Below are 12,127 nucleotides of genomic sequence, written 5' to 3'. Positions count from 1 at the left end.
ATGAAACTAAAGCCAAAGGTATGACAAATAAGACCCAGCTCTGTGTTGCTTAAAGAACTTTTAAAAAGCATGTGCCCATAAAGCCATTCAAGGAGAGGGAAGGAGTCCCCCTGCTCGTCATTCTTACTGTAAAGTTCCTACTGGGGCTGGGCCAGAAATTAGCACTACTAAATACTTCAGAAACGTCCAAAGTGTTAAAAAGTCTTTCATGCAAAAGAACGTCTTTCAGTGAATAGTAGTGCTCATCAGAATTTCCTAATAACACAAAAACAAAGGCAAGTCTGTACATTTGATCAGATGTCAAAGTAATGGGACTATTACGTGAAGACTATTATGTGAACCTTAGCCAGAGCTCCTGCTGGCTTCTTCCTATATACTGTCGACCAATTTGAGTAAAGTGGACTTTGTGAGAGAATAGTGTTTGATAGCCAGGGCCTCTTTTGGGCATTTCTTCTTAAATGGAATAAACCACAGATAAGAGAGTAGGGGAGATAATACAGGGAAGCTACTCTTTCAAGCTCAAAGGAATTGATGAAGCCCATGTATGCATTCAGGAAGCCCATGGGATCTTTTAGCTAAGGATCATGGCTAATGTGGTCATCCAGAATCCACATCATGGACCACGACAGCTTTTCCCTGTACAGCTCCAAAAACTCTGGATGGGATTTACAGGATCCAATGGCTCATAGATAATAAAAATCAATGGGGGTAGTTTCAGAGGCAAGAGCTCCCACTCAGCACCTTCTAAATTATTTCTCTGATTTATGATGTACCGTAAGAGACTGTCAATGACTAAGTTCCCGTCATTATTGCAGCAGTGGGATGGGACTGCCCACATACCCCATCCCATAGCTCACTCTCAGAGGGCCAAGTACATGGCCCAAAGACTGGGGTGAGACATCGAAAGAATACAAAGAAGTTTGTCAGCCATGTGAGGATGGGTGAGAGCACATCTCCAGCTTTAAGTAGCTTTTGGAGAAGAAGGGGACAGTGAGTCTCAGGAAAGGTAACTCCATTTCACAGATGGATACTCTATGGAGATGGATACTGTATGGTAAGCCTACCAGATTGATTCTGTTGTACTTTTAGAAGAGCTCCTGAGTAACAGTATCTCCATAGTCATGAGACAAAAGATTGGTCCTGTGGTTCTGGAGCCCCAGATGACATAAAAGTGCTTCCATAATGCTAGCCCGCTCAAATATGGAATAGTGATGTGGTTGTGGTTTGTCACTGAAGCCAAAGTCTAAGAAATCAAGTGCAAGCACTTGATGAAACCTCAAAGTCAGACCTTCCTAAATCTTGTACCAATCATAGCTGGATGTTAGAAAGCTGTATAAAATCACAACTATCTCCAGACTTCCAACCACACCCACAGAGTCTTGGTAGAAGATATGCAGTCCCTCATAAGCGAAAAAATTGCCTGAATATTTCCAAGAGTGAAGGGCTGGGGAGACCTGAGGGGGTGGGATCTGCAGGTATGCAGCAAATAGGCATACAGCCAACAGCGCCACTTGGACACACCATACCCTCATCCTGATTCAGGTAAGACCTGGACTATAGGACTCCATGTTTAGGGGAACCAGTTGTGCATGCTAGTATATTGTATTTTATAGTGCATTTTTGTTCTCACTATTTTCAAAGAACTTCTTGATTTCTGCCTTAATTTCATTATTTACCCAAAAGTTACTCAGGAGCATATTGTCTAATTTCCATCTAATTGTTTGGTTTTGAGCAATTTTTATAGTCTTGACTTCTATTGCTGTGGTCCTAGAGTGTGTTTGATAAGATTCTGGTTCTTTTTCATTTGTTGAGGATTGCTTTATGTTCAATTATGTGGTTGACTTTAGAGTACACGCCATGTGGTGATGAGGAGAATGTATATTGTGTTGTCTTTGGGTGAAGAGTTCAATAAAGGTTACAGCCAACGGTACACTGAATAGGCAAAAACTAGCATCATTCTCCTTGAAAACCAGCACAAGACAAGGATGCCCTCTCTCGTCACTTTTATTCAACATAGTATTGAAAGTCCTAGCCATAGCAGTCAGGCAAGAGAAAGAAATAAAGGGCATCCAAATAGAAAGAGAAGAAGTCAAACTATATGTTTGCAAATGACATGATTTTCTTGCTAGAAAACCCCATAGTCTCAGCCCAAAACCTCCTCCAGCTGAAAAAAAAAAAAACTTCAGCAAAGTTACAGGATACAAAATCAATGCACAAAAATCACCAGCATTCTTATACACCAACAACAGCTAAACTGAGAGCCAAATCAGAAAGGCAATATCATTCACAATTGCCACACATACACACAGACACCCCCCTAGGAATATAGCTAACCAAGGAGGTAAAAAAATCTCTACCATGAGAACTACAAAAGATTTCTCAAAGAAATCAGAGAAGTCACAAACAAATGGAAAAACATCCCATGCTCATGGATAATAAGAATCAATATCATTAAAATAGATATACTGCCCAAAGCAATTTACAGATTCAATGCTATTCCTATCAAACTACCAGTGACATTCTTCACAGAACTATAAAAATTATTTTAAAATTCATATGAAACCAAAAAAAGCCTGAATAGCCAAGGCAATCCTAATCAAAAGGAACAAAGCCAGAGGCATCAAGCTATCCACTGTCAAACTATATTACAAGGCTACAGTAACCAAAAGAACGTGGAACTGGTACACAAACAGGCACATAGACCAATGGAACAGAATAGAGAGCCCAGAAATAAGGCTGCACATGTAGGATCATCCTGTCTTCAACAAAGCTGACAAAAACAAGCAACGGGAAAAAGACTCCCAATTCAATAAATGGTGCTGAGATAACTGGCTAGCCATATGCAGAAGATTGAAGCTGGAGCCATTCCTTAAACCATATACAAAAAGCAACTCAAGAGAAATTAAAGGCTGGGTGTGGTGGCTCACACCTGTAATCCCAGCACTTTGGGAGGCCAAGGAGGGCAGATCACTTGTGGTCAGGAGTTCAAGACCAGTCTGGCCAACATGGTGAAACTCCAGCTCCACGAAAAATACAAAAATTAGGTGGGCGTGATAGCAGGTGCCTCTAATCCCAGTTACTCAGGAGGCTGAGGTATGAGAATTGTTTTAGCCTAGGAGGTGGAAGGTATAGTGAGCTGAGACAATGCTACTGCACTCCAGCCTGGGTGGCAGAGCGAGACTCTATCTCAAAAAATAAAATAAAATAAAATAAAAGATGGATTAAATATTTAAATGTAAAACTCCAAATTATAAAAACCCTGGAAGACAACCTGGGCAATACTATCCTGGACATAGAACAAACAAAGATTTCATTTCAAATATACCAAAAGCAATTGCAACAAAAGCAAAAATTGGCAAGTAGGATCGGATTCAACTTAAGAGCTTCTATACTGCAAAAGGAACTATCAACAGAGTAAAGAGACAACATGCAGAATGGGAGAAAATATTTCTAATCTATGCATCTGACAAAGGTCTAATATCCAGCATCTATAAAAAATAAATTCACAAAAGAAAAACAAACAACTCCATTAAAAAGTAGGCAAAGGACATGAACAGACACTTCTCAAAATAAGACATACGTGTAGCCAACAAACATATGAAATAAAACTCAATATGACTGATCATTAGAGAAATGTAAATGAAAGCCAAAATGTGATACCATTTCACACCAGTTAGAATGGATACTATTAAAAAGTCAAGAAAATAACAGATGCTGGTGAAATTGTGGAGAAAAGGGAACACTTAAACACTGTTGGTTGGAGTATAAATTAGTTCAATCATTGTGGAAAGCAGTACAGTGATTCCTCAAAGGGCTAAAAGCAGAACTAGCATTCAACCAGCAATTCCATTACTGGGTATATACCCAGAGGAATATAAATCATTCTACAATAAAGACACATTCCCAGGAATGTTCATTACAGCCCTATTCACAATAGCAAAGACATGGAATCAACCTAAATGCAACCAATGACACATCCACTAAAGAAAATGTGGTACATATACACGATGGAACACTATGCAGCCATAAATAAGAATGAGATAATGCCTTTTGTGGTAACAAGGATAGTCCTGGAGGCTGTTATCCTTAACAAAGTAACACAAGAACAGAAAACCAAATACCACATGTTCTCACTTATAAGTGGGAGCTAAATGGTAAGAACTTATGAACACAAAGCACAAAACAACAGAAACAAGGGTCTACTTGAGCAGGGAGAGTGGAAAGAGGGAGAAGAGCAGAAAAAAAAAAAAAAAAAAAAAACTATTGGTTACTAAGCTTAGTACTTGGGTGATGAAATAATATGTAAAACAAACCCCTGTGACATGTGTTTACCTATTTAACAAATCTTCACATTTACCTCCAAACTCAAAAGTTAAAAGAAATAAGTAAAATAACATTTCTATACACTGAATTATTTAAAAAACTGACTGAATACATAAATGAATACACTTTCAAAAATCAACAAACAGGTCAAATTTTGCAACACAGTTTTGTTGCAAAATGGAGAGCTCCTTATTTATACAACTCACATAATTTTTTCATTTGCCAGATGAACAGCTAGCCTCTATGGCATCAGTACCCTTTGTTTTTATCTTAATACTTTCTCTAGTTCATGTTCTCAATGTTTCAATTTTTTTCTCCTTAAATCCAACAATGCAGATTTCCACATTCACCTAGAGTTATCATCAAGAAGGTACTTCTTGTGAATAAAAATGGAAAAACATTTTTTATGTCTTTATGGACAAATTTAACAGGTCAACTTACTTATGTTTATTGTGATTGAGTGAAATAATAAACTGACAAACACCAGCTGAGAGTGAAGCACGGATACCAAGTCTCCAACTTTCAGAAATTCTCAATATCATCCCAACTTAATATTTCTCAGGGAAAATAATTTACTGGCATTGTCTAGTAATTTCATATGTTTAACTCCCAGGAGTGCAAAGGAAAATAATTAACGTCCCTCTCTGGAAATTAGAAGGAATGGGATAGCTAACATGCAGGAGATTGCCAAGACCAAAAACATGTTCCACAAAACTTGGCAAAGGAATCAAAGTTGGCAAAGAAATCAAAACATTCTTACTATGCAGGTTGGGATCATGTTGAATTCATGTCAACAAATCATAGTTCTCTAAGGTCTAGCTCAGCAAATTTATGTTGTTTAAGAAAGAAAATCAGTGTGCTACAGGGGTCCAGTTATATTAAACGCCTTAAGCTTCATGCAGCACATGGTGAACATTTGTCTTGCTATTTCAAAGTTGAGCAAGGTTTTTCAAGATTCTGCTTCTAAAATATACATAAATCAAACAACCAGAGGATACAATTCATTCTATTTTAAAATTTAACTTTTTTTGGAAGAAAAATAAAATAATTCAGTACAATTACCACAAGCTGCTAGCCTTATTTATCATCAACATCATCATCAACAAATACTTGTTGACTATACGTTATGTGCTAGGCATTTTGCTAATCTCTGAAGACTCAGAAATATATTTTTTATCTATACTGCACCTGGCCTGGTATATATCTAAAAATGATAAAATATAATTGAAAGAAAGGCAGCTGGCACTTGTCTATTAAGTCAGACAGTCATGCAGTCATTCTGTCATCATTCATTCATCTTATAGTTCCTCCTATACCACTCTACACAGTGCTGGACATGTAGAAGTAAATAAAACAGATATGGTTTCAGCTTTCCTGGTGCTAGATATTCTACTATATATAGTATAAATATTAACTCACTCACTTTAAGACTCAAGGTTATAACTATGAAAAAATCAGAAAACTGAGGCTTAAACGAATGTTGCCTAAATAATGAATAGATATAACTTCAGATGTATCCCATTTCTTTTATTTAGGGTTTCAAGTAATAATGAGAAAATGAAAGCAATATAAGAAGAAAGGAAACTTATCTGACACTGTTGACTGGATAACGTAGCAGCTATACACTTACTAAAGCAGCTAAAAAAGCTCAATATTCACTTCCCCACCCAGCCACCCTAGCAGCTAGAAGTGGCCAGATGACACACACTCCTTTCTTTTTGAGACGGAGTCTCACTCTGTCGCCCACGCTGGAGTGCAGTGGCACGATCTCGGCTCACTGCAAGCTCCACCTCCCGGGTTCATGCCATTCTCCTGCCTCAGCATCCCGAGTAGCTGAGACTACAGCCCGCCACCATGCCCAGCGTTTTTTTGTTTTTTTTTGTTGTTGTTGTTTGTTTGTTTGTTTTTTGTATTTTTAGTAGAGACGGGGTTTCACCATGTTAGTCCGGATGGTCTTGGTGTCCCGACCTCGTGATCTGCCCACCTCGGCCTCCCAAAGTGCTGGGATTACAGGAGTGAGGCACCACGCCCGGCCGACACACTCCTTTCTAATAAAACACAGCAGACGTCTGGTAAGGATGTCTGACAGTGTTCTGTGTTTACAATGAATAGAACAGAAGCAGTATATATTTTCCCTTCATCCTTCCCTGGGCACAGATAAAGGTAGAGCAGTCCCTATGTCATACATAGAAAACTAAGATATTAAAGATAGAAAGCCCCTAGATGACATCATCAATCCCCTGCATCAGGCTTGTTTTACCTATCCTTCCACTTTTTGTCACATGAAATTTTAAAAAAAAGGAAGAAAGAAAACTTATTTGAAATACATGTTTACTTATCAGTAATCTATTGTTGTGTAACCTATAGTCCCAAAACTTAATGGCTTTAGTTGCATTAATTAGCACATGACCAGCAATTTGGGCTGGGTTCAGCTGGTGGTTCTTCTGCTTGTCTTGCCTTGGTTCATTCATATGACGTTCCTCAACTGGCAGCTCAACTGAGGCATGATGGTACAAAATGACCCTACCTTCTTGTCTGGAGGTTGGTGGTGGCTGTCAGTTGGGATATGTGTCTTCAGCATTTTAGCCTGAGCTTCTTCACATGGTGCCAATGCTACAAGAGAGCTGGTACAATACACCTGTTAATGTCTTATTGACTAAAGCAAGTCATAAGGCCAAGTTTGGAGTAAACATGGGAGTGAGCTACACAAGCATGTGAAGACAGGGAGGTGTGACACATTGAGAACAATTACTCTAATAATCTACCACTTATATTAATGTTATTTACCTCCTTCTCTTTAACCAATTTTTATGCCCTATGTAACAAATGAGTATAACTTCTGAAAGTACTCTATCTCAAATATGACCTATTTTCTTTATTCTGAATTATCTTTTGATATTTCAAATTTTATTTTCTCATATGTCTATGGACTAGACAATACACATCTATTTTACTATTTGATAATGTGGCTAAGATATGTAAAAGGAAGAGCAAATCCTATTGTCTGCTAGAGTTACTGATCACTGAGGACCTCCTCACTCTGTAGGCAGTTTTGAGCTGCTTGCAGATAACTAGCATCTCATTATAGATAGCTGAGATAGAATAACAATGGACAACAGCAGGTAAAACTGCCCAAGGATTTGGAGGTCAGATACAAATTGTAGTAAGTGGGTCAAGATATGTAAGCAGTTGCTTAATAGCACTGTCTCTATTGCATTAATAACGGGTAAAAAGTAATCCTGTTTCATAAATGTAAACAATTTGTATTGCAGTGTCATTATTTGTGTACTTTAAAAGGGATAAATGAAACATCATATGTACATTTAACTAATAGAAATTCTACCTTCTGGGAAACATTTAAAAAATATAATCAGTGACTTGTTCATGCCATCATTCACTCATTGGGTGTATGACTCAGAGTCAGGTAAGTCAAAAGATATAAATCTTCCATGGCTTAGCTCATGCTACAGTGAAAGTGACATTCAGAGCATGAGGTCTTGAAATTAAAGATGATTTTTTTAAAAGAGGAAATGTTTTGGGGTGAGATTTTTTTCATTATACACTAACTTTAAGATGCTTGTGTAAAATGTAATTCCAATGTGAAAACATGCATAGAATTGTAGTTATCACCGAAGTGTTCTAAAATTCCACTGGATTTTATTTAGAATAAAAGCCATTTTTTTCCCTAAATATTTCACATGATTCTCTGTAAACAGATATTTTAGCAGCCGGGATATTGTTAGTGCCACTACTACCATTAACTTCACTTTCAACCCAAATGAATTTATTTTGTGTGGAGTAAGAAGTGTTGATTAAAGATGAACATGGAGAAAGCATCTATTGCTAACCCTTTTCCTAGCATTCAATTAAAAACACTGGAAATGCAGGGGAAAATTCCCATACAAATATTTAATAATATAAAAAGAGACATACTACATTTGTCTCATACAAATGCTAATTTTTAGCCCCTGTGGCAAGGCCTGTGATTGGCTCCATATGTTTCTACAATAAGAGACATATTAAGATTCTTATGGTTCCATTTCTTTTATCCAACTTGTCTTCCTCCCAGCCTCTAGCTGTGCCTCTTCTAAATTCTCTAGCCTTCAAGAAGCAAGTACAAGAGGTGGTTCAGTTTCTCAGATATAATTTCCTCTCTTTCTCTCTAAAACCAATGACATGGTCAGCTTTCCAGACATTATAGGGTAAAAAGAGACTTTAAATTTGTTTTTGAGAGTATTTAAATTGGCCAGGGAGTCACTTTTGAATGTGTGCTAACATTCAGACTAACTTTCTAAATAACATCTCTTCAAAGTCTGACAAACAGATATTAATGATTGCCTCTCAGTCCTAAACTTCCAATTTAATAACTTTACCATTTAAGAATTTATATAGAATCACAGTAAACACAATAAAAAATGCCAAGGAAGTTAACAGACAGAAAATGTTTTTCAAAATGGCTGTAATTTCCATCAATAGAGTATAACCACTGGTCAGATGAAAAATCACTTTCCAATACATTTCCCAATGTATTGGCAAATGTCATTTTTCCAGGACAATCTGTTTTCTTCAAATCACTTATCAAAAAGTTACTGAAAGTCACACATCTGCCTATTCAACATTAGAGGAAAATCTTATTTTGTTTAATGTCATATGTAAGCGTGATAAAGTTTGAATAATGAAAGATAAAGCAAAAGACCCAAAGAAAAATCTCTATCACAGGGATGAGTAATTTCATTACTCTTATTTCTATTTACAAAGTATTTTCAGAAGAAAGGAGTTGTTGAAACTGCTGTAACCTTTATAAAGAGAAACATTAATATAATATGGCTGCTCCAAAAGCAAGAAAATTATGTTCCTCTGAAGAACAAGAAACAAAATAGTCTTTTTAAATTTTTTATCTAGTAGAACTTGGTTGAATTAACTTAATCTTCAGGTGCCCCTGCCTGAAAACTGAACAACTGGTAAATAAGTCTAATGGAAACTTAGGAAATCTGTGCCAGAAATAAGATGCTCATCTAAGACTGTGTAAGAGCACATTTTTAAAAAAACACTTGGCAAATTGAAATGACATGAAGAAATGGTGAAACTTTCTACACTACTCTGGGTGAAACACAAAATTAAAGGAGGAAGAACTTCTATTCAGTTATGGAGAATAGGGATATAAGGACTTTCCTTTTAACTCACATTTTTGTTTCTCATACGATGATGAAAAGTACAAATTATTGCCTATGTTTGGCATGACATTCAAATCAATGTGAACTATTTCCCATGTTCAAACCCCACAAAAATATTTAGCTTCTGACCATAAACTTGTGCAGTTACTGCCAGGCTAATTTTTGTAAGGATACAGAAAATGGGTTTTGTGAGTGTATGATTTCATTTAATTGATTTATCTATTTTAATTGATATGTAACATCTGTATATATTTTCCCTATACATGTGATAATTTGATACATCTGCATAATCAAATCGGGAGAGTTAGACTATCCATCACTTTAAATATTTATCTTTTCTTTATGCTAGGAACATTTGATTTTGATTATCCTCTTCCCACTATTTTCGAATGTCCAATAGATTAATGTTAACTATAGTCACCCTATTGACCTATCATGTTATTTATAATAAAGCTTGGTAATGGAAGGATATTACAAATGCATTACTTTCTACAATGTACTAATTGAATGTATTATAGATTATGAAAACTATATACATATGGTTATTTTGATTTCCTGTATATAATCAACCAATATTCCTCTCTCTCTCCCTTAAATGCATGTTAATACACACTGACCAAACATATACATATCTACACATAAACTTTTTCTTCTCATAATATCAGATGAATTTAAGTCTTCTTGCTCAATTACACTTGATTCCCTGAAGCATGGAAAATATGACAATGGTGCATAGGACCAACAGGTTTCATCTCACCTGCTAACTCTCTTTCATTGATAGTGCTGTCTGGAGCAAGGAGATGAGAAGGATTTGTAGGTCAGCAAAAAAGGGTACTATAGGCACTTGGTAATGGCTTCCATGGTAAGGCATGAGTAGCTAGATATTTACTATTTATTTTAGATGATCTCCCTCTCAATGTTCTTTGCAATAAGACACACAGAAATCCAGACTTCAGAAGAAAAACTGTCAACTAACAAAAAGTAACAGGTGCTGGGTCTCTGGGGGTGTTCAGTGTGTTATGTTAAGAAGTGGAGAGATATGGAAAAGCAGGAATATCCCATCAAGACAATTCAATCAGTAGCTGCATCATTCAGTTAAATATTTATTAGCTCAATTCATCACAGTTAAACCTTTTACACAGGGCACAGTTAGTTAGCACTGGCAAGTCCTTTGTGATCACTGGAAGCAAGTGCACAAGACAGGGTCAATACCCACAAAGAAGCACACTTTTCTTTTCTACAGATAATGAATCTAAGAATCATCTCTACGCCTGACAGGCATGTTAGCATTCAAAAGAAGTAATTCTAACCAGGGGTTAGGCATGGTCATCAGAGCTCCTTACAGCGCCTATACTCTCACCAAAGAGCTTAACTTCAAGGTTACAAGCTCTTACACAATCCTAAAAATCGTCTTCCATAAGAGAGAGAAATACGGACCCGCCACTACTTTGTCTTGTTTCTCTAGTACCTTGTAGGGTTCTCCACATAGAAGGTTGACAGCCTTTTACGGCTTTCTTTGGAGGCCACCTGTGTCAAGAAACTCTTAAAGAAAGTTAACTATCTATGCTGTTCCTTGAAGGGAAAGGAATGACAGCTAGAAAATAAGGTACATAAAATTTCAAACTCCATCAGCTGTTAACAAGTTGTAAGTTTTGTTGTTGACATTTAGGAAAGTTACAGACTGGTAATAACTTTATTTTGAATCTCAAAGCTATTAAATATTGCCATATCAAAAAACTAAGTGGCAACAGCAGTGAGTGGATTCTTTAGATATGAAATTCTAATCCTAATAAAAATAACCTGGACAGAATAAAGGGGGTTGGGAATTCAAACTCTGTTTAACATTCCTTATAGTTGCTACACAGGTTTGTGCAGTGGTGGCATGCTTACTGTACTTACCTTAAAATAGATAAAATATATCTGAAGAGGACAATGGTTATAAAGCACCCGACTTCAGTGTTTGGCCTATAGTGAGTATTCAATAAGTAACAGTCACTATTATTTTATTAAATTTTGTACAAGGGCAGAAGTTAAACCAGATATTCATAGCATTGCCTAAATAAGAGCTGCCCAATGAGCTATTTACTCTTCAAACAGGTTCTGATGTCATACAAATTTGTGCCAGAAATCAAGTTCAGTTCCTGTGACATAATCTAGGCTTTTAAGTTTTTTGTCTGTTTGTGCTTGGTTTGGTTGTACTTTTTAGATTATCTTATTCTTCTTATGTCTGTACATAGAATAATTTTCCCTTCACTTTGTGAACTTCTTGTCCACCATTAAGGACTAAAAACTAGACCTTGCTTCCTCCAAGAAGCCTTCTCTTTATTCTCTTCTTGTCAACACAGAGGGAAGGTACCCTCACTTTTTCATATTGTCTTGGCCACATCTTTACCCATCACAGTTAGTCAATTGTGATATAATCCTTCATTTTACTATATCCTTTCTATATTCTGGGTTGCTTAAGGGCAATGACCTTAAATTATATCCATAATGTTACACATGTCAATTCCCTTTTAAGTCATATAATCATATTTCTATTTTGGTTGGAATTTTGCTGAACGTTTGTTCAACATCTTTATCAAGATAAAGAATAAAAGATGAAATTTACTGAGCATTTAATACCCGGCAAG

The 12,127-nt window shown here is 36.5% G+C and overlaps 1 pseudogene; it reads right to left on the bottom strand.

Moving 5' to 3' along the window:
• Nucleotides 1–317: 317 nt before the first annotated feature.
• On the bottom strand, nucleotides 318–1,532 carry LOC112619421 (annotated as a pseudogene).
• Between the last annotated feature and the right edge of the window lie 10,595 nt (nucleotides 1,533–12,127).

Source organism: Theropithecus gelada, chromosome 2 (assembly GCF_003255815.1).
Source record: "Theropithecus gelada isolate Dixy chromosome 2, Tgel_1.0, whole genome shotgun sequence".
In the NCBI taxonomy this organism is placed as follows: Eukaryota; Metazoa; Chordata; class Mammalia; order Primates; family Cercopithecidae; genus Theropithecus; species Theropithecus gelada.
The sequence above is the reverse complement of the archived record's forward strand: the minus strand, read 5'-3'. Positions and strand labels throughout refer to the sequence as shown.